Below are 20727 nucleotides of genomic sequence, written 5' to 3' on the forward strand. Positions count from 1 at the left end.
TTACATTTATGGATTGACAGAGAAAATTATTATTTAAGAGAACAAGAAATGGAGTATAAATATTTGTTAGCTGGTAGCAGTAATGAATTTTGGTTCGCCGTCCTTCTGGATAGGCAGAGTTGATTTTTAGTTTAACGTCCTTTTCAGTAGGAAGACTATATGACACGGAACCTACTGATTAACGTGGAATCTGAACCACGTGAGCTCCTGCCGAGGATCGAATCTGGATTTCTCTAGATAGCAATGTGAGTTGACACATTCAATAGAATCGTTCTTGTGACTAGAGTTGTAAGTTCGATCACTATTTGTAATTTGTGTCATTCCTTTAATGCTTTATCAACGTTGCATGTAGCGTTAAAGCTAATAATAACTTATTGGTGTAATCACGTGTAAAATGTGAAGACCGAGTTAGTTGTGTAAATTCGCACAAAGATCGAGGTAACTAAGCTAGAGTAATGTGCGTATATCTCTGCTCTGGCCATCCTCCCTCATAGAGTATTCTATAGCAAGGTAGTCTGAATATCTTGTATTCCACGGATCGATTCCCGCGCACGCAGAACCATTTTTATTTTTTGATCAGAAATAGAAAAGTTAAAAAACGAATGAAGACGCTTAAAGTTTAGAGCTAACAAGTAAGACCGAACCAAAGGCATGGGTCATTTCGTGATTTGTTTAAAGAAACAATAAAATGGAGGAAAGTTGTTTTGTCTGTGTCTAGGAATGGAGTATTAATGAAAGAAGAAACTACACTTCTATTCAAAATTTCTGTCACATGTCCTTCAAAATTACATAGATAGAAATAACTCTCTTTCTTATGATAGAAAATGTTAAATGTCTTCTTAGAATATGCAGAAGAAGGAAACCAATATTTCCGGAAAAATATTTCTATAAAAATTAAGAAATGAAGTTATAACTGATAAAAGAAATCTCCGAAACTCATCGCTAAATTCTAACTTCCATTTTCGTAAGAGTGGCAAACGCACGGCGAAATTTACAGGGAGAGAGGGAACTTGTACTTTTTTAGAAATACAATGTAAATCTTTCATAATTTTAGTTACTATACATATTGCACAGCTCTAATAATAATAGTTATTATACATTTTATAGGTAAACAAACAAATAAAAAGAAATAAGCTACAAAATATGCGAAGCGATCAGGCAGTTTGTTGTAATGATTTTCTGATATGCATGTACTAAGAGAATGAACATAGCTTTGTAGAGTCCTCAAGTATTTTGTTTTTGCGCACGATCATCAGTTCGAATCCCATACTCTACGTTGGCTTCTTTTTGAGAAAAACTTCATTCTGTCAATTTCTTAAACAGCAATGTTTTCTTCTAATAATGTTATCGTCTTAGTATTATCGTCTTCATTCTAGTTTATAGGAATATTTCAAAGAATCCAGAAATACGTCCTTTAAATAAAATATTACTATTATCAAGAAATTTATAAAAAGAAGAAACTTAATATTTAATTATTATCCTAACCGGAAGCGAAAACTTGTATATAATTGAAATGGTAATTAACATATGACTAAACTTTAATGAAACATTACTAAAATAAAATATTTATTCCCAATAATCTCTGCAAGTAATTTGTAGAAAATGGACAAAAGTAATGAACATAAACTATTAGTTGCCAATTAAAGGTATAGTAGCGATAGTTCTAAACCCAAGTAGTATATTCACTTTTTGCTTCATGAAAATAATAAACATTATTCAAAAATAATGATCCTTTGGCTGTATCGTATATATTTTAGTAAATAAATAAATAAAATTCATATTATGCATAATTTAATCACCTTGACTCGATAGCTGATTGCGAGGGTGAAGATAATGAATATTGCTACAAACTGTTACAAGCTAGGGACCTCAGTGGCCCAGTAGAAGCCGGTGGGTGTAGCTGAGCAGCCTGAGGTGTTAGATTGACGATCGTGAGTTTTTCGGGTCACTCTGGAGGGGAGGAATTTTAACTGTCCTCGATGTTTCTGTGTTCATGTCTGTCGATTCTAGTAGTCCTGAAATGTGATTGAAATAGAGAATAAGTCAGGAAGTTAAAAAAGTGGTAGAGACTTCACATCTGGTGCATAGGGTCCCTGGTTCGATTCCAGCTCTCGCTATGTGAACTTTGTGGTGGACACAGCGTGTGTGTGTGAATTTTATAGGGGTTCTCCTGTTTCCCCCACTTTCTTTATTTCACCATTTCATTGATTTCTCATAACCACCGCCTCCTTGACCCTGGTCGGCATAACTACGGGACGTAAAACAGATTGATTTTTCTTTTTTTTAAGGCACATGACTGTAAGTAAAGTACTGTAAATAATTGTGAATAGAATATTATACCCTCAGATAAAATATTAGCTTTCAACCTTTCCCGTTGGTCCAGTGAGATACACGTGCTCATTTGATGTATGAGGTTCTGAGTTCTATTTCCGCTAGAACACAAAAAATAATTACCTTTTAATTTTCTCTGATTATTAGTCTATGGTTTTTAACCTGAAGAACATACTTCATTTTCATGAAGCAAAGAGTGAACATTCTACTTGGCTTTAGAACTATCGCCACAACACTTTTAATTCAATTATTCTTAATAGAGGTTTCGTCGCGTGTCTTCCACTCTATGAAATATGCCCCTTGATTGAGTTGTTCATACGTTTTCTTATTTTACTTCAGAAAAAATAAGTTTTTTTATATTGACGTAAAGGCCCAAGGGGTGCCTCTGAGACTCCTATTGAAGTATGTCCTTTTATAATTATTTGATACTGTTCATTGTTTATTACCATTGACAAATGATTTCATAGCAAAGTAGAGACTAGAATTTCCTATTAATGACGGAAAATACAAATGGTTGCGGTGAGATCAGGTAGCTTGTATATGCAGCTGGAAGCCTCAGAGGCACTCCTGGGCCTTTCAAGGGTAAAATTAGCATTTCCTTTCTCGGGTTAAAAAATTAACAGAATCAAGCTTTTCTAAAAAAAAAAAAAAAAAAAAAAAAAAAGCTAACGTAGGGTATGGGATTCGAAAGGATGATCGTGGATAAAAACGAAATACTTTAGGAACTCGCGCTAACCTTATACTCTACGAAGGTATGTTAGGATTCACTCTCTTAGTACACGCATATCAGAAAATTACTACAACAAACTGCCTGATCGCTTCGCATATTTTGTGGCTTATTTCTTTTTATTTGTTTGTTTACGTATAAAATGTATAATAACTATTATTATTAGAGCTGTGCAATATGTACAGTAACTAACATTATGAAAGATTTAAATTGTATTTCTAAAAAGTACAAGTTCCCTCTCTCCCTGTAAATTTCGCCGTGCGTTTGCCACTCTTACGAAAATGGAAGTTAGAATTTGGCGATGAGTTTTGGAGATTTCTTTTATCAGTTATAACTTCATTTCTTAATTTTTATAGAAATATTTTTTCGGAAATATTGGTTTCCTTCTTCTGCATATTCTAAGAAGACATTTAACATTTTCTATCATAAGAAAGAGAGTTATTTCTATCTATGTAATTTTGAAAGACATACGACAGAAATTCTGGACAGAAGTGTAGTTTCTTCTTTTATTTATACTCCATTCCTAGACACAGACACAACAACTTTCCTCCATTTCATTGTTTCTTTAAACAAATCATGAAATGACCCATGCCTTTGGTTCGGTCTTACTTGTTAGCTCTAAACTTTAAGCGTCTTGATTCGCTTTTTAACTTTTCTACTTCTGATCAAAAAATAAAAATGGTTCTGCGTGCGCGGGAATCGATCCGTGGAATACAAGATATTCAGACTACCTTGCTATAGAATACTCTACGAGGGAGGATGGCCAGAGCAGAGGTATATGCACATTACTCTGGCTTCGTTACCTCGATCTGTGTGCGAATTTACACAACTAACTCGGTCTTCATATTTTACACGTGATTACACCAATAAGTTATTATTAGCCTTAACGCTACATATAACATTGATAAAGCATTAAAGGAATGACACAAATTACAAATAGTGATCGAACTTACAACTCTAGTCACAAGAACGATTCTATTGAATGTGTCAACTCACATTGCTATCTAGAGAAATCCAGATTCGATTTCCGGCAGGAGCTCACGTGGTTCGGATTCCACGTTAATCAGTAGGTCCCTTGTCATATAGCTTTTCTACTGAAAAGGACGTTAAACTAAAAATCGACTCAACCTATCTAGAAGAACGGCGAACCAAAATTCATTACTGCTACCAGCTAACAAATATTTATACTTCATTTCTTGTTCTCGTAAAATAATAATTCTATCTCTCAATCCATAAATGTAATAATATTATTACGTTCGTGTGTAAACCTAAAAGAAATGATATTAAGTATATCTTGTCTGTTTCTATCAATAGCTTTGTCTATGTGTCTTTTTCGTTGCTTCTTTTGTCATTCTAATAATAATAATAATAATAATAATAATAATAATAATAATAATAATAATAATAATAATAATAATGATAATAATAATAATAAATGGGTACTGTTTTCCTCAGAAACTTGCGACTTTAAGATGGACAGTATAGAGCTCTGCCAAAGATAACACACTGAATATTGTTTATAAATAGACCGAAAATCATTCTTCACTACCTTATGGTCTATGCTTTGAACTGCACGAAATGATCATATTTCTTCTCGATAATGTGAATACAAAAGTAAAATGTTGTGTTTCTACACAATTTTCTTTTCTCGGATGACTGGATAATTAAAAAAACTTCTATTGTTGTAAAGAAAAGAAAATGTGTGTCTTCAGGGGAAATCGATCTGAGGACTCCGTGAACTTGAGCCCACGAAGTTACCGATTACAGCATCAAGACCTGCTTCCAATGAAAGCGCTACATTGAGTGATTTGTTAAAAGAGTCCAAGTACTTTACATTGCATTGTGTTTTTCTTGTTTCGTTTGTATTGCGTTCACTCTTTGTTTTTCGTACAATGCACGAAAAAGCAATTACATTTTCCGGCACGATGCCCAAAATCGCTGTTTTAGCTGATCAGCAAATACGAAGGTACTGGCGAGATGATATGGCATAATATGTTGTATGATATTTTCATAGCATTTTAATACAATATGTCGTCATACGGATTTTGTCTTCTATACTATTATTATTATTATTATTGAATATTTAAAACCTCAATATTACGTCTTATTTCAATGCATATAAACATACTGAAGTTAAAAATAAAAAGAAATTTTTGGGCACTCTATAAGGATGAATTGCTATATAAGAGATTCTTTGGAAGGAAAAGAGGGAGAAAAAAGTATGTGTCAGCTACTGGACAATATGAAAATCGAACCTTCGGATGCCTTAACAGAAACTAAGTAGTGTATTGTCTTCATCACGATAATAGTAACGCCCTATCTTTGGATAAAATACATTGAATTATGTATATGTTATATTGATATGTTAACAAAATATTCATACACATAGAAAAAAAGAATAGTTCCTATTTACCAATTTAGATTGAACGAAACTATGGAACGTGTTGAAAATGGCGAACGAAAATATTATTATTGTTTCTAGTAAGAGCGGAAGAACTTAGAAACAATTCTACAATCACGTTTCAGACAAATTTTTGATTCATACTAGGCCTTAGGGATGCTCTTTTGTATTCATGAATTGTTTACGAAGCACGCTAAGTTTTCAGACAGTAGGAATCAAGATTGTAGACTGTGACGTCATGTTGTTAGTTTTTTCCCTGTGAAGGAAGTTTCAGCTCTAACTTGTAAGAACGAGAGAAATTGACTATTTCTCATGTTATTATACATCAGTAATATCAATATTATAAATTATCAATTTTCTTTATTTCCTCAGACTGAATAGAACCGCGGACCCTTAAATCACGAACAAGCTACTACCATAAGACTGCTTTTTTAAGTAAGAGTCAAGAAACACTCGTGTATGTAGCAAATTGTAAACGTTTACGATTGCAATATTTTATTAAATATGAAACACTGATTTCGGTCATGATAAAATACTATAGTCCAGAGAATTCAAGTTTAAATTTTAAAATGACCGAAAGTGTCTTCGTAATTGATCTCTATTATATTCGGCTATTCTCGTTTTACAGTAATTTCCGGTATCTTTGAACGACAGGAACACGAATACAGATACATCGAAGACAGGCTATCCCACCGGGAATCGAAAATGAGATCCCGCCAATGAACTATCTTATGGGTGGGGTACCTCGTTCGTTCCCAAGGGAAGTGAGCTCGAGACTGACAAAATCGTTCACGTGGGTTTTCTCGGAACACTCCCACTTTCTCATTCCACTAATTCGTTAATCATACTTGTTTTAATCATAGTCTTCCTAAACCTAACACACATAATCGTGGAACATTAAACGTAAAGATTACATTTTCAAGCTGTTAACCCAAATCTGTCCGAATCGAGAAACTGTTGTACTTTCTGTTGCTCATTAACTTGTTATCACAAAAAATATGTACAAAAACATGAATTGTTATCCCATTCAAAAGTGAAACAGCAGACTCATAATACCTTAACCTAAAACGAAACTATTACATATCGTTTGGAACATTTCCAAAAATATATACGGATACTCTGAAAAGTGTCAAGCAGAGTTGTTGTAAGTAAGTGGGTCTGTGGGTCAGTGGGTCAAGTGGATCGAGTATTCTGAATTCGTCAGTGAGTCGTGGGTCAACAGCATGTGAATCACTGCGACCCACTACCCACCTTGACCAACTGCGTCTCACACCCACCGACCCACTCTGCTCATTGCATTGTACACAAAATTTTTTGAACGACGTATTTTTTTAACACTCGACCCTAGTCATAGAAACTAAAACACGTTTCTGATTTGTTGAAGTTTGTGATTGTCCAAACCAGGCCCGCAACTAGAGGGAGGGTTGGGGGCCTGGCTGCCCCTAAACTTTTCGTGGCCCCTCGAGCCCTCAACACAGAAAACACAATTTAGATATGTGTAAGAGAATTTTAATGAATTGTCCCCCTTTACATATTCATGGCCCTTCCAAACCTCTGTGGCTATAGATGTGGGTCGGGTAAATACCCAGTGGGTAGGAAAATAAATAATGGGCATTTATCCGGGTATTTACCCCTTTTGTATTTACCTACCCAAAAATATGTATTTTCCGAAAGTTCAATTATTTTAAAGTTTTAAGAATTGTTAACCATACCGGTGACCTTTTTTAATATTTTGGAGTCTGTCGAGTGTGCTTTCTCATTAATTCACTATAAATATGCAAAATAATAACCAATTGACCCCGTTCATGTGCGGTGCGGGTTTGCAGGCAATTTTGACCATGGCAACTTATTTTTTATATATATATTTTCTCGAAGAACTTCATAGGTAAAGAGATGGTCAAAATATTGAATCGAGTGTTTTGAAAGAGGGAAATGGTGGGGATGAGCTGTTACAATTTTCAGACGAAGGTCTCGTGTACACCTATACATGCACCTAAGTTTGAACAACATCGATCAAGCCAATCTTGCGAAATAATTAACTTTTCCGAGTTTACGTTATTGCTCACGAACAAATCAGAGTCAGAATTGAAACATGAGAAATTAATGTCTCTTGGGGGTACCTAGATTTCTACCCTCTTGTCACCTCAAGATTGATCTCGGGCTATTTTATTATACTTATCCACCTATACCCTTCCTTCACCAAAATGTGAACGGCTTTTAAACTTGGATTAGTTTCGCCAAGACTTAAACAATTAAGAAATCGTAGTATTACATCAAGCCTTAGGTTGTCCAAACATAGAAATCGTATATAAACTCTCTTTGCTAAATCCTTGGAAGACAGACCCAGTTTTAAATGTAAAGTCTGTGATACACCGCCGATTTTCAAGAACCCTATGAAGTTATTGTGTATTTTCATTTGATAACAGATGTTTTGAGACTCCTTCAATCCAACAATTTTCCCCGAAATGTGCAATTTCGAAATTTTAAAATTCTCAGAAATGATTCACAGACAACTCAGACAACCGTCATACGAAGAAAAGATAAACGAAAGCTGGGTCATGTATCTAAAGCATTACATATCAGAGGCTACAACTAATTGAATAAAGACGACCAAAATTATCAAAATCTTTCCGAGTCGGACATTATGGAGGTTCAAGTTAATCATGAAAAGATGGTATCTTATGTCTACTAGTTTCCAACTTAAAAGAACATTTTGAAGTAATTTTAATGAAAGGAGAAAGCAAGTTTGATATAGTAGGTATAGTCGCACTTATTATACAAAAAAAAAAAAAAAAAAAAAAAAAACATCAATTTCCATCAAATATAAGATTTTTCTTAACTTTTTATGGCTTCTTAGGTTCAACGTTACTATTTCGGATTTTTGATACAATTTTAATATTGATGTTTCTTAAAACAAATGGCGACGTATGGAACCTTAATGAAGTCTTAAAGGAAGCGTTGAAGGAAAGCATTGTCAAAGCGATCTTCGTTAGCAGGTGTCCCCTGTAACTTGTTGATCATCCTTTGTGGATTGAATTTTTTAAAAAGAAAATTCGTCCTTCGTATTCTCTGCCATCAAGGTATCGCCTGGCTATGAATTACTGGGATGCTCAACACAGTGAAATGCAAGGGGAAGTTAAAATGAAGTTAGAGGAATCAAGAAACCTATATTTACAGTGTGACGTTGGTGTAACTTAAGAAATTAATCTATCAGTTATTTCGTCATTTTAAAGCCTGAACCTGTTTTTGTTGATTTCGCGTTGTCGAAAGAAAATAAACACGTTGCACATTACTTGTCTGAAGATATTATGAATGTTCTGTAAAAACATAACCCTGAAAATTTTTTAATAATCATAGAAGACAACGCGTCCAACATGAGAGCAGCTTTTAAATTAGTAAAACAGAAGTATCCTAGTACAGAAGTATTCACAGCACCGGCACATTAGTATAGTATCTTTGGGTTGTCTAGCTCATCTTTTCCATTTGCTTTGTTCTGACATCATCGGATGTCCATCGGTAAAGACATTACTGGGAAGTATAATTGATGTTGTTAAAACAATCAAACATAGCCATCACCTGCAAGCACTATTTACACAAAACTCAAGGGAGAAAAGGGTTACAGTTTCGTTAAAGTTGCCTGAAAAAACAAGATGGGGAAACCATTTACAATGCCTCCAAAGTGTGCTTGTCAATAAAACTGGGCTTCAGACGCTCGCGTGAGTGAGGAATCCTCATTACCTTCAGAAACCAAGAAAATACTTCTTGATGATGTATTCTGGATTTGTATTTAAAATCTTATAGCCACTTTGAAACCTATAGTGGATTTGATCAATTGCTTCGAGTAAAATGAGTATCAGATAGACACTTTGCACTCAAAATTCCAGAGTCTTCATTTAACTCTGACAGAACAGTTACCATCATCAATCCTTTCGAAAACAGAAGAGCAATAAGTGATGGAAAAATTTAAACAAAGAAGTGAACCCGGCTTGGGTCCAATTCATCTGGCTGTAGATCTCTTCAATCCCACTTTCACGGCTGCAAATTAACCACTGAAGAATTGCTGGATGGAGTAAACTTTGTTTGTGAAGTTGGAAAACAAATGGGATTGAATTATGTTTTACTGAGATCACATGTGACTGACTATAGACACAGGAAAGGAAATTGGGCAAGGAAGTTTTTGTGGGACAGAGTGAAACAAATGAGCTCACTACTTTGGTGGAGAGGGTTACGAGACATCACTGAATTAGCTGATGTCGCCTTTCGAATCCTTTGTGCTCCGGTTACATCTGCTGCCACAGAAAGAATTCTCTCTACATTTAGTTTTACCATAGTAAAACAAGAAATCGTGTATCATTGGAGAGGACAGGAAAACTAACATATCCTTCTTATAACTGGAAGTTTTTAAGTAAGAAAGAGATTGCCTGAAGTTTCACGGATGCAATACTCAGGACCAGGATCATCAAGGAACAAGTCACCAGCTGTTGGCATGGAACAGAACAAAACACCAGAGACATTGGAAGAGGATACAGAGAAATGGGTGACATAGAAGGAAATGAAGAAGCGAGTAATAGTGATGTTGATATTGAAGAATTATGTCATGATTCCGACTCTGATCTTACGATTGATTCTGAGTAGGACGGTAAAATTTGTGGTTGTTTTATAGTGCTCCAAATATGGTATAGGTTAATTGCTGTTCTATATTGAATAATTTAAAGTATAAATATTACTGAGTTACTATACAGCTTAATGTTGTTTGTCACATTAATATTTTAAATATGCTATTCCAACAAATTCTTTCACAAAGCATTATTGGTAGTGTTAAACTCCATTTAGTGAACACTTGTAAAAATCAGAAATTAGTTACTTAAGTGTTTTACGAAATGTTATTCCTTATTTTATGGATAATTTTCTTTCAACGGAATATTTAGTAAATATGTTAATCAACCAATTTATTAAATTTAATTACCTTGATTATTCTTCAACTTTCGTAATTGGTAAATGTGTATTTTTTTAAGTTTCTAAGTATTTTCAAGGTTAATAGTTACTAAACTCGAGTTTCTTTACTATGATATGACTATATCATTAACTTCGTTGTTACAGTGTAGTGTCTTAAACAGATTAATTTTTTAATTCCGTAAACCAGGTGTAAAACTTAAGAAACTTATTGGTCCAATTCTTTGCATACTCGACAATTCAGTACATCTCATTGCCTATAGATAAAATACCAAAAATAACATCATTTGCGTGAAGAAAGTAACCAGCCGTATCTGTAATATCAATTCAGTTTTTTTTAATTATTAAAAAGGTTGTTTTCATCATTACTATTCAAAACAATTTTAAGGAATGTTAACAACATATATGTATAATAAAATTGTTGTAAACTTTAGGTCTTTAAAATAGGAAAACAATTATTAATAATTCATTTTCCGCCATTAATAAATTTGGTAAACCAAAAGAAAACATATTTCTTTAGCAATAGAGATCCTGCTGCTACTTAAATACTTTAGTTAGTGTGTTCATCGGTGATTTGAAAAACTGGAGAATGTATTGTAATATAAAAGAAGATGAGCCAGATTGAGAAAAATGGAGAAAGTTTCATGAGAGGCAAACCTAAGGAAGAACTTAAATTCCGTGTCATTAATACCAGGAGCTGCTGGCAGGCGGAATAGTTAATAATAGTATATGACTGGTTTGGTGACAACTGACTTCACTTTCTTTAGTCATCGTTACGTTCTGTCATAAATTTTAAATTTTCGTGTTGGTTTGAGCCACTATCAACTATGCTTCATAGTTGATTGGACTCCTCAGGGGCACACCAAGGTAAGAATTCACAGGGTAGAATGGATAATTATTTTCCGCCAAGGGTAATAGAAGGAAATTTAGTGCAAGTAGAAAGAAAATTATGGTGAGTAGGTGGGAAATCCGACTGCATTACTTAATAAATATTAAATTCATTCTTTAGTTACTAGAAAAAATGATTAATTAGGTGGTTATTTAGTGCTCCTGTTGCAGGTGATACAAATGACCATTATATTTTTCATTGATAACGATAAAATTCATTTATTGCAAATTGAAAAATAAAATACCCACTAAAATACCCATTTACCCGCTGAAATAAATACCCAGGTATTTTACATCTCTATCTGTGGCTGGTTGCGGGCCTGGTCCAAACATTCTGGTGTATGTATTGCGTATGGAAGAAAATTGACTCTGTTGGAAGTGAAGAAGAAAATTGAAAAAACAGTTGAGGTTAAATTTATATCATGCAATCAACATGGAACAAAACCAGCCCTGCGAGACTTCTAACCAGATCCTACTACTACTACTACTACTACTACTACTACTGCTACTTATACAGTGGATTCGTATAGCAAAACTGCACACGTAACGTTAGTATATCACTTTCTGAGTGTTATTTTTTATATAAAAATTAAAAACTTTCCTTGTTCCGGGTTTGAACCCACGCCGAAAGCAATTATAATTACTAGCTCATTGCGCTAGTAAGGTCGGCCTCGAAGACCGCCAGTAACAGACATTTGATTTCTGCTATATTTGTGGTACGTGGCGAAAAACTGATAACTCTAACTAACCAGAACCGTGTATTTAGCACCTATGAGTAGGGTCGAGCGTGATTTAAAAATATGCTTCTGAACACTGGTCATTGTCTAAGCTTTACTTTCAAGGCCTCCATTTGCCTTTTTCATTTGTTTTTTTACTTACCTGAGTTGAGTATATCTAAGTGAAAAAAGAACTTGAGACACTTTTGGATATCGACATTTGTAATTCTAATAATAGCAATAGGACTTACATTACTACTTGGCTTTAGGTTAGGCTTAGCTGAAATTCAGTATATTAACTCTTTATTGAAAATGAACAGAACGTCTCCTAGCATTTTTTAAACTTCTCCTTTGTGGGGAGGGGCGGCACTTTCTATATATGGTAAATTGATAGTGGGTTGGTTTGTAAAAATAAACGAAAACGATCGATATTAGTTAAGAAAGAAACAATACAGTGGTTCGCATCATATAGATATATATGTTTACAATCAGGGGTGGATCGAGAACGCACTTTTGGGAGGCGGTGAGTTGTAATACTGCTACTTAGAGCTATTTTTAAGAGCTCCGAGCAATGGGTTTTATTTATATATGAAATAAGAAAGTTTCCTCTTCTGTGGGCGATCGCCCCTGGACCCGCTCCAGCTTACCATGCGCTTCCTACTATAATCATTGCTGAAGCTTGTTTATCATATGGAGCGCTTAGAGCACAGGGCAATGAACCCATAAAGTTGTGAGAAAAAGAGAGATAAAGTTTCTAATGTAAGCTTCTGTACGTTGGTGTACTTACCTGGATTTGGAACTATAAAAATATCATCCGTTTTTCCACTGAAAAGTTTCGATATTTCAAGAAGGAAATAATTAGACCATGATAACTTAATTGAAATTCATCGTAATTTTACCCATGACAACAACTTTGCCATTTTATATCGTAATGGTCAGATCCATCAGTATTGTAACAGAGCGGAGCTTGAGCAATTGACCGTAGAAATTCAAATCCCGATTAGTTAGAATTTCACAACCTGGTTCTATGTGAAGTAAAGTGTAAATTCTTTAGTGAGTAGAGAAGAGGCCGCGGATCATATGTCAGAGTTGATGACGATGTATTTTTGTGGATCAGTGGTTCAGATAGATGGTGACTCGGATTGGGTCATAGTAGGTAGTGGGTCAGAGTTGGTCATTGTGGGTGGTGAGTCAGTGAGTCGTGGGTGACGGTAGGTAGAGGGTCACGGTGGGTGCTGGATTAGAGGGCTGTGGGTCAAGTTTTCACTGACCCACGTCATCTCTGAGTTAAATCGAGGTTTGGTTTGGGTTCGGTTTAAGCTTAAAACAGAATGTGTCCGTTTATTTCAGAAAACGACTGTAAATTCGTTTAGTCTTGTTTGAAAACACACACTATATTGCGACTTTCCAGAATATCCGTATATATTTTGGAAAAGTTCCAAACGATATGTAATCATTCCGTTTTAGGTTAAGGTATTATGAGTCTGCTGTTTCACTTTTGAATGGGATTACGATTCCTTGTGTTTTTACTCTATATATTTATTGTGAAAACAAGTCAATGAGCAATAGAAAATACAACTGCTTTTCGGTTCGGATAGATTTGGGTTAACAGGTTGAAAATGTAATCATTACGTTTAATGTCCCACGAGGAATGTCCTCAGCCTGTTAGGTTGAGGAAGACTATGATTAAAACAAGTGAATTATGATGGACGAATTGGTGGAATCTCAAGCTCACTTGCCTTGGGAACGAACCAGGTACCCCACCCATTAGATAGTTTAATAGGCGATGTCTCAGTTTTGATTCCCGGTGGGAGAGCCTATGTCTTCGATGTATCTGTGTTCGTGACCCAGTCGCTCAAGGTTACTGGAAATAACTGTAAAACGAGAATAGCCGAATAAAATAGAGATCAGTAACGAAGATACTTTCGGTCATTTTAAAATTTAAACATGAATTCTCTGGACTATAGTATTTCATTATGACCGAAATCAGTGTTTCATATTTAATAAAATATTGGAATTCTAAACGTTTGCAATTTCTGAAATACACGAGTGTTTCTTGACTCTTATTTAAACAGTGGCTTGAGCATTCGCTTCGTGATTTAGGGGTCCGCGGTTCTATTCAGTCTGAGGAAATAAAAAAAATTGATAATTTACAATATTGATATTTCTGATGTATAATAACATGAGAAATAGTCAATTTCTCTCGTTCTTACAAGTTAGAGTTGAAACTTCCTTCACAGGGGAAAAACTAACAACATGACGTCACAGTTTACAATCTTGATTCCCATTGCCTGAAAACTTAGCGTGTTTTACAAACAATTCATGAATACAAAAGAGCATCCCTAAGGCCTAATATGAGTCATAAATTTGTCTGAAACGTGATTGTAGAATTGTTTCTAAGTTCTTCCGCTCTTACTAGAAACAATAATAATATTTTCGTTCGCCATTTTCAACACGTTCCATAGTTTCGTTCAATCTAAATTGGTAAAAAGGAACTATTCTTTTTTTCTATGTGTATGTATATTTTGTTAACATATCAATATAACATATACATAATTCAATGTATTTTATCCAAAGATAGGGCGTTACTATTATCGTGATGAAGACAATACACTACTTAGTTTCTGTTAAGGCATCCGAAGGTTCGATTTTCATATTGTCCAGTAGCTGACACATTCTTTATTCTCCCTCTTTTCCTTCCAAAGAATCTCTTATATAGCAATTCATCCTTATAGAGTGCCCAAAAATTTCTTTTTATTTTTCTTAACTTCAGTATGTTTATATGCATTGAAATAGAACGTAATATTGAGGTCTTAAGTATTCAGTAATAATAATAATATAAATAGTATAGAAGACAGAATCCGTATGACGACATATTGTATTAAAATCTGCAAAATCGCCCCTACCGTTATTCAAAAGTTACAAAATAGTCGAGATTGGAGAGAAGTGTCGTGACTATCAGGACATACTATCTGCATACGTCCCTACAACTTGCTGAATGTTAAACGGAAAGTTTCCAGACAAATTTAATTTAGAAAGTATCGATACTTGACACACAAGAGCCATAAGAAAATTTGATTTTAAGTAATGGTTATGCCGGCTAAACTACAGAGGGCGTCGATGATGAGAGTGAAATAAATATTGGAATAAAGAAAGTGGGGGGAAGTGGAACCCGGAGAAAACCTACACACACGGTGTTTGTTCAGCACAATGCCCATTAGGCGGCAGCTGGGTACAACAGGGTAAACCATTAAATTCACAACACGTCAATAATAATAATAATAATAATAATAATAATAATAATAATAATAATAATAATAATAATAATAATAATAATAATAATAATAATGGTTTTAAATTTGCCAAATTTACTTAAACGTAGGGATTTCTCGGAAGGGATTCCGTACCTTCAAGACACACCTCTGCAACTACCCAAATTTAAACGAAAGCGTTCTACTAAAGTTTCGTGTAGAAAGTATTCTACTGTACGTTTTAAGGAAAATAACTGTAATAAAAGTAACTGAATATCATTGAACAGTAAGGCATATACCTACTAATTAACTAACTTGTAGAACATGAGATGTAATTCTAAAAGCTTTGCTACAAAAATATATACAGAGACCATAATTCAGTGAGCTCTGAAGCACTGTAAGTAACAAAATAGCGTATAAGATTCAGTTTACAGAGCAATTTTTACTTAAAGAGTGGCATACACTATTTCGAGAATTGAGATAAGACGAGAAATGTTTACGATACTTTTCGCCTTGTCTCGGTTCTCATCTCCAAAGCGTGACGATAATTTGAGTTAGCCTTGTCCCGTCTCTAATGTAAAATGTAAATTCTCATCCCGATTTTGTTTGTTTTGTTTTAGAATCGAGATGAGAAATTCCTTTTCTGATGGGCAACATGAAACAAAACCGAAATATTTTTTGCCAAATGTCATGTTTCTGCTTGTGATGATATGACTTGAGTGAGATAATAATAATAATTATTATTATTACTATTATTATTCTTGAAGATTTTATAGCTGAAGTATTGAATCACCCGAGTATGGAAATATCTGAATATAATAAAACGTGTGTCATCGCCGATGAACCGCCATCAAAATTTCTAAAGTAAAAAAAAAATGCCCGACGTGGATTCCTCCAGTTTACTGGTCAAGTGCCTTGACCACTGAACCACGATCACTACGCTGTAAGTGATTCGTGTTTGGTGTGGTTAAGTTACGTTTCTTTGCTTCCGCTTGCAAACTTGTATGTTATTTTTCTTCGTTTCCAAAAGTCTTTCGTGTTTCTTTTAAGATGAAATACGTGAATAATCTTCGGCAACGTTTATATTAATAACATGAGTTGTTCTCAAACCTTTCGTTCACAAGTTTATTTCTTCACCCAAAACTACAGATATGACAGATTTAATTCTCATACTCTGCATTTGTTTCAAAGCAGTCGCCATTACCTGATCAAAGACTTCTGTTCGGCACTATGCCAGGTGCAATTGGACGTGGTCAGAACGTCATGCAAGATAGACGTTTACATAAGAGATCTCTCCCCACCACACTATCTCATCTCCAAGAAAGGTGGATTGTAGAGCCCGTCATTTGGTTTGACTAGAAGCACACGACGTTTGTTAGACATATAGAAAGAAAATTAAAGGCGGGTCTAAACGAAGTGTAACAGGTGTTTAACAGCAAATTCAATATGAAGATCAACAATAGTGAAAGAAAATTTTTGAGATGCTCAAGAAAAGAAACAAAAGAAAAAATAATAATGGTCGAGCCTTGTGGAAGTGAGGGAGTAAAATAACAAGCGTCAATAGATGCAAACGAGAAATTAAAAATGGCTCAAGCGAAGAAGGCATTTGAAGAGAAACAAAACGTTGGTACCTGGGAACATGACACACAACTGAAGAAACTAATTATGAAGACATATATATGGAGTTGGGTGCTGTATAAATGTGTGATATGTATTCTAACAGAAGAGGAGAAATGAAAGACTTCGGAATGTGGGGGTAGGGAAAGGTGTTAGATATTCGATGGTTGGATAAGGTATCAAATGAAAGAATGTTGTAAATGGTAGAAAAAAGACAGTTGTGTAGTGAACAATATTTCAAAACAAGATATACGGTGATTGGGAACATATTATGAGATATGGGTGAATCACGCTATTAGCTGTGAAGGGGATGAAAGGAGGAAATATAACTAGGTGAAGACTACGTTTGAAATATATGGACAAAACAATACAAGATGTAGAAAAGAAAAAAGTACAGGAAAGTGAAAAGTCTGGGAAGAATTGAGAGGTTTGTCAAACCAATAAACAGATTGGAGACTGAGAGGAAAGAAACCCGTAGATAAGCGTAAGCTTTCTCCCTTAATTCTCCCTTTTCCCATAAATTAGTCAAGATAATAGTTAAGATATCAAGCCAACTGCTGATAGTTCTCCTTTTTTTGTTAGTAGTTTGGGCTGTGATGAAGAGCTACTTGTTACAATAAATTCTAAAATATTCTTAGCGTTTAATAGGAAAATTTTGGCCATAGATAAGACACACATCAATCTATAGATTCTATTGAACTGAATAAATTAATATGCATGAGTTTGAAACCTCATGTGTGTTTTTCAAGAAAATGTATAAAAAACAAATTTCTTTATAAACATTAAAAACTGACCCTATACTAGAATCATGTCACTTATCGAGGTGAAGCTGATACTGAAGTATATCTTCATTAATCTCTTTATTATCACATCTAACAAGGCTTCAGTATATACTATGGTTAATGAGATATAGCCTAAAGTTATCACTAACTCTTAAATCTTAATCCTGATTAACTAAAATATTGTCCAAAGAGAAGACACATACCATTCGTTAGATCACATCAAACAGAACAAAACAACTCGTTAGCGGAATATTGTTTTGCAAAGTTTTAAGAAAATCGAAAGAAAAGAACTCTTGTAACTCTGAAAAGTTTGTGGTTCATTGCCGATAACAATTGACAGCTTTTATTTTGCTAAAAGAAATTGTTATTTATTTGTGCATTGCACAAATAGCAGATTGTATCAGAGGTTGTGTCTATTCCCAACAGTGACATACATATTTCTTTAAGCGCACACTACTCCTAATCATTTACATTTCAAATGAAAATATACAGTATTTATTAGAATAGTCCAGATGCACTTGAAAGACCAATATACATAGGAATTATTTAGTGAGGAAGTATGGAAAGGAATCTGATCTGGGCTCATCCTATAGTACTTCTCGTAAGACTTTACTACAAACCTATCAAGACTTCGATCAGGATCGCTGGCCATGGATAGCGAAAGGAGAATGTTTACCGTTCATTTATAATCGTTTCGTATTAAAATAGCCGCTGATGGATCTTTTGTAGAAAGTTTTGTAAACATATTAAAGTATTGTATCATTTGGCTAAGTGGAGTACCAACTAATATTACATCTGAAAATGACCAAGAGTGGAACCGCAATCAGGAAATAAGTACAATAGATAAAAATAACAGTGAAATTCAAAAGATAGTGTTATATATCACTTACAAAAAATCAGAACAGGAAAAGTTAAATTACTCGCATAAGCATATGACTAAAACAGGTTAATATAAGAGTATTTGATACATCCGCTCTTTATACTAAAGTCATCAAATAGCGGATTTGCGTGGGTGGAATACTTCGGCAATAATTTCTATTAAGTTACAAAGGGATGTTGCTTCATTTTAAACTAGCAGCGTTCACCCCGCTTCGCTGCGGTCACCCCGGAACGCAATAAACTTTGTTACTTAGATAATTTTTACTTTTTCGCTTTCAAGTGATTTATAGCGCCTGTTAGTTATGTTAACCCGCCGAGTCACAGGGTCATGCGGGTTGCATATAAATACGTTTATTTTTATACCTATGATGAACTAATAACAAAGGATTTCTACGTATGGACACCTGAATGATCAATTATCTCAAGACACTGGTAATTGAAAATTAAAGTGATATGATAAAAATCATCTAGGGTCCACATCCTAACAACCCCCCAAAAATGAAAGAAATCGGTTCAGCCGTATTAGCGTGATGAGCGGACAAAGGATTTTTTGTACGTATTGACACCTGATTGGTCAATTATCTCAAGACACTGGTAATTGAAAATTAAAGTGATATGATAAAAACCATCTAGGGTCCAAATCCTAACAACCCCCCAAAAATGAAAGAAATCGGTTCAGCCGTATTAGCGTGATGAGCGGACAAAGGATTTTGTGCGTTCTCTTTTATATATATAGATTATTTAGCACCTGTGCAATGACTCTGTTTATTATATGAATGGCTCACTAATGTATATGCAACATGGTTTGGGTAGAATAGATATGACTTTTTCCGTTGAGAGAATATTACTTTCATTTCCCATGTTTATTATTTCACACAAAAGGAATCATGCGCTCTCTGGAGGTTTATGTCTTATGAAGTTCCGAAGCTCTATTAAATCTGCATTGAACTAGGTAAGTACTTGACCTAATCTGGTTGTCTGTCTATTAGTCACAATGCTGATCGCATTTCGAAGCAAATGCTTTTGAGCTTATCAGTATAGACAAAAACGATCATTCATCTTTTCACACATGTCTCTATCGTAGTGACATGGAAGTCTCATCAATCTTTTATCATGTATATAATTTTACGGCATATGTAGTTATAGAAATTTTCTAGGATTGGTGACAGTATTAAGAATTCTTACAGTTAAAATAAATACAAAATGTCAGTCAAAAATCACGCACAAGCTACTGTTGCTCAACAGTAGTAAGCACTATAAAAATGACATTTTCTGGTAGAATCATTGGTTCCTTTAAAATTTCGCTCAATAAATGTTTCATTTATTTCACTACTTTCAGCAATCTTTGTTCAAACGATATGAATACGAGTTCGTAAATCTATTGGGGTTGGTTCTTATACCATTATTTCACACAGGTAATAAGCTTGTTGTAATCTCAACACTTCTTTCCCATACAAATAAGCCTTCAGTCAGCCAAACAGATAGAAATCTGGTGATGCATTTCTCTTTGGACGATTCCCTCAATGGCTGATTCGTTTTCATCAGTTATGGCAGTTCAAGTGTCTACCTGACCATGGCTCGTTCTCAATGTTAAAATCACGACGCCAAAATCTCAGGAACCATCGATATGTATTACTTCGATTCATTGTGTTGTACCCATGGACTAGCAACACCTTATTATGAATCGATGTTGCCGAATTCTCCACGGATTTAAAAAGGAATTCGATCACTGTACGTTAGCATAGTATTGTGACACTTTGATCACTCATGGTGGCTTACCTGTAACAAAATGAAGTAAAAATTAGGTGTAGGTAAGGTTGTAATGGATCAACGATTGTACGTATAAAATTTTATTTCTCTATTTCTTTCCTTTACCGAGGTACAGCGGATTGTACACATTTCCTGACTAATCTTTGTATTATACAGAAATTAAAAAAAATGTTCAATATGCCTTCGGCTGAAACAAGAGAAGGTAAAAATGAATATACACATCTCCTTTGGACAAGACTAGTGAGACCACGTGTGGTGTTAAGATAAGCATCCACACGTACTTGAATTCGGTAAACGTAGGAAGTAGTGCAATCAAAAAACACGCTCCGACCGTCCTTACACTGCTCAGACATCACGCTCTGGACGTATTTACTCCGCTTAAGCACCACGCCCCGGTTCAAGTTTCACACAG

Source organism: Thermobia domestica, chromosome 1, assembly GCF_964235325.1.
Source record: "Thermobia domestica chromosome 1, izTheDome1.hap1.1, whole genome shotgun sequence".
NCBI classification, from domain to species: Eukaryota; Metazoa; Arthropoda; class Insecta; order Zygentoma; family Lepismatidae; genus Thermobia; species Thermobia domestica.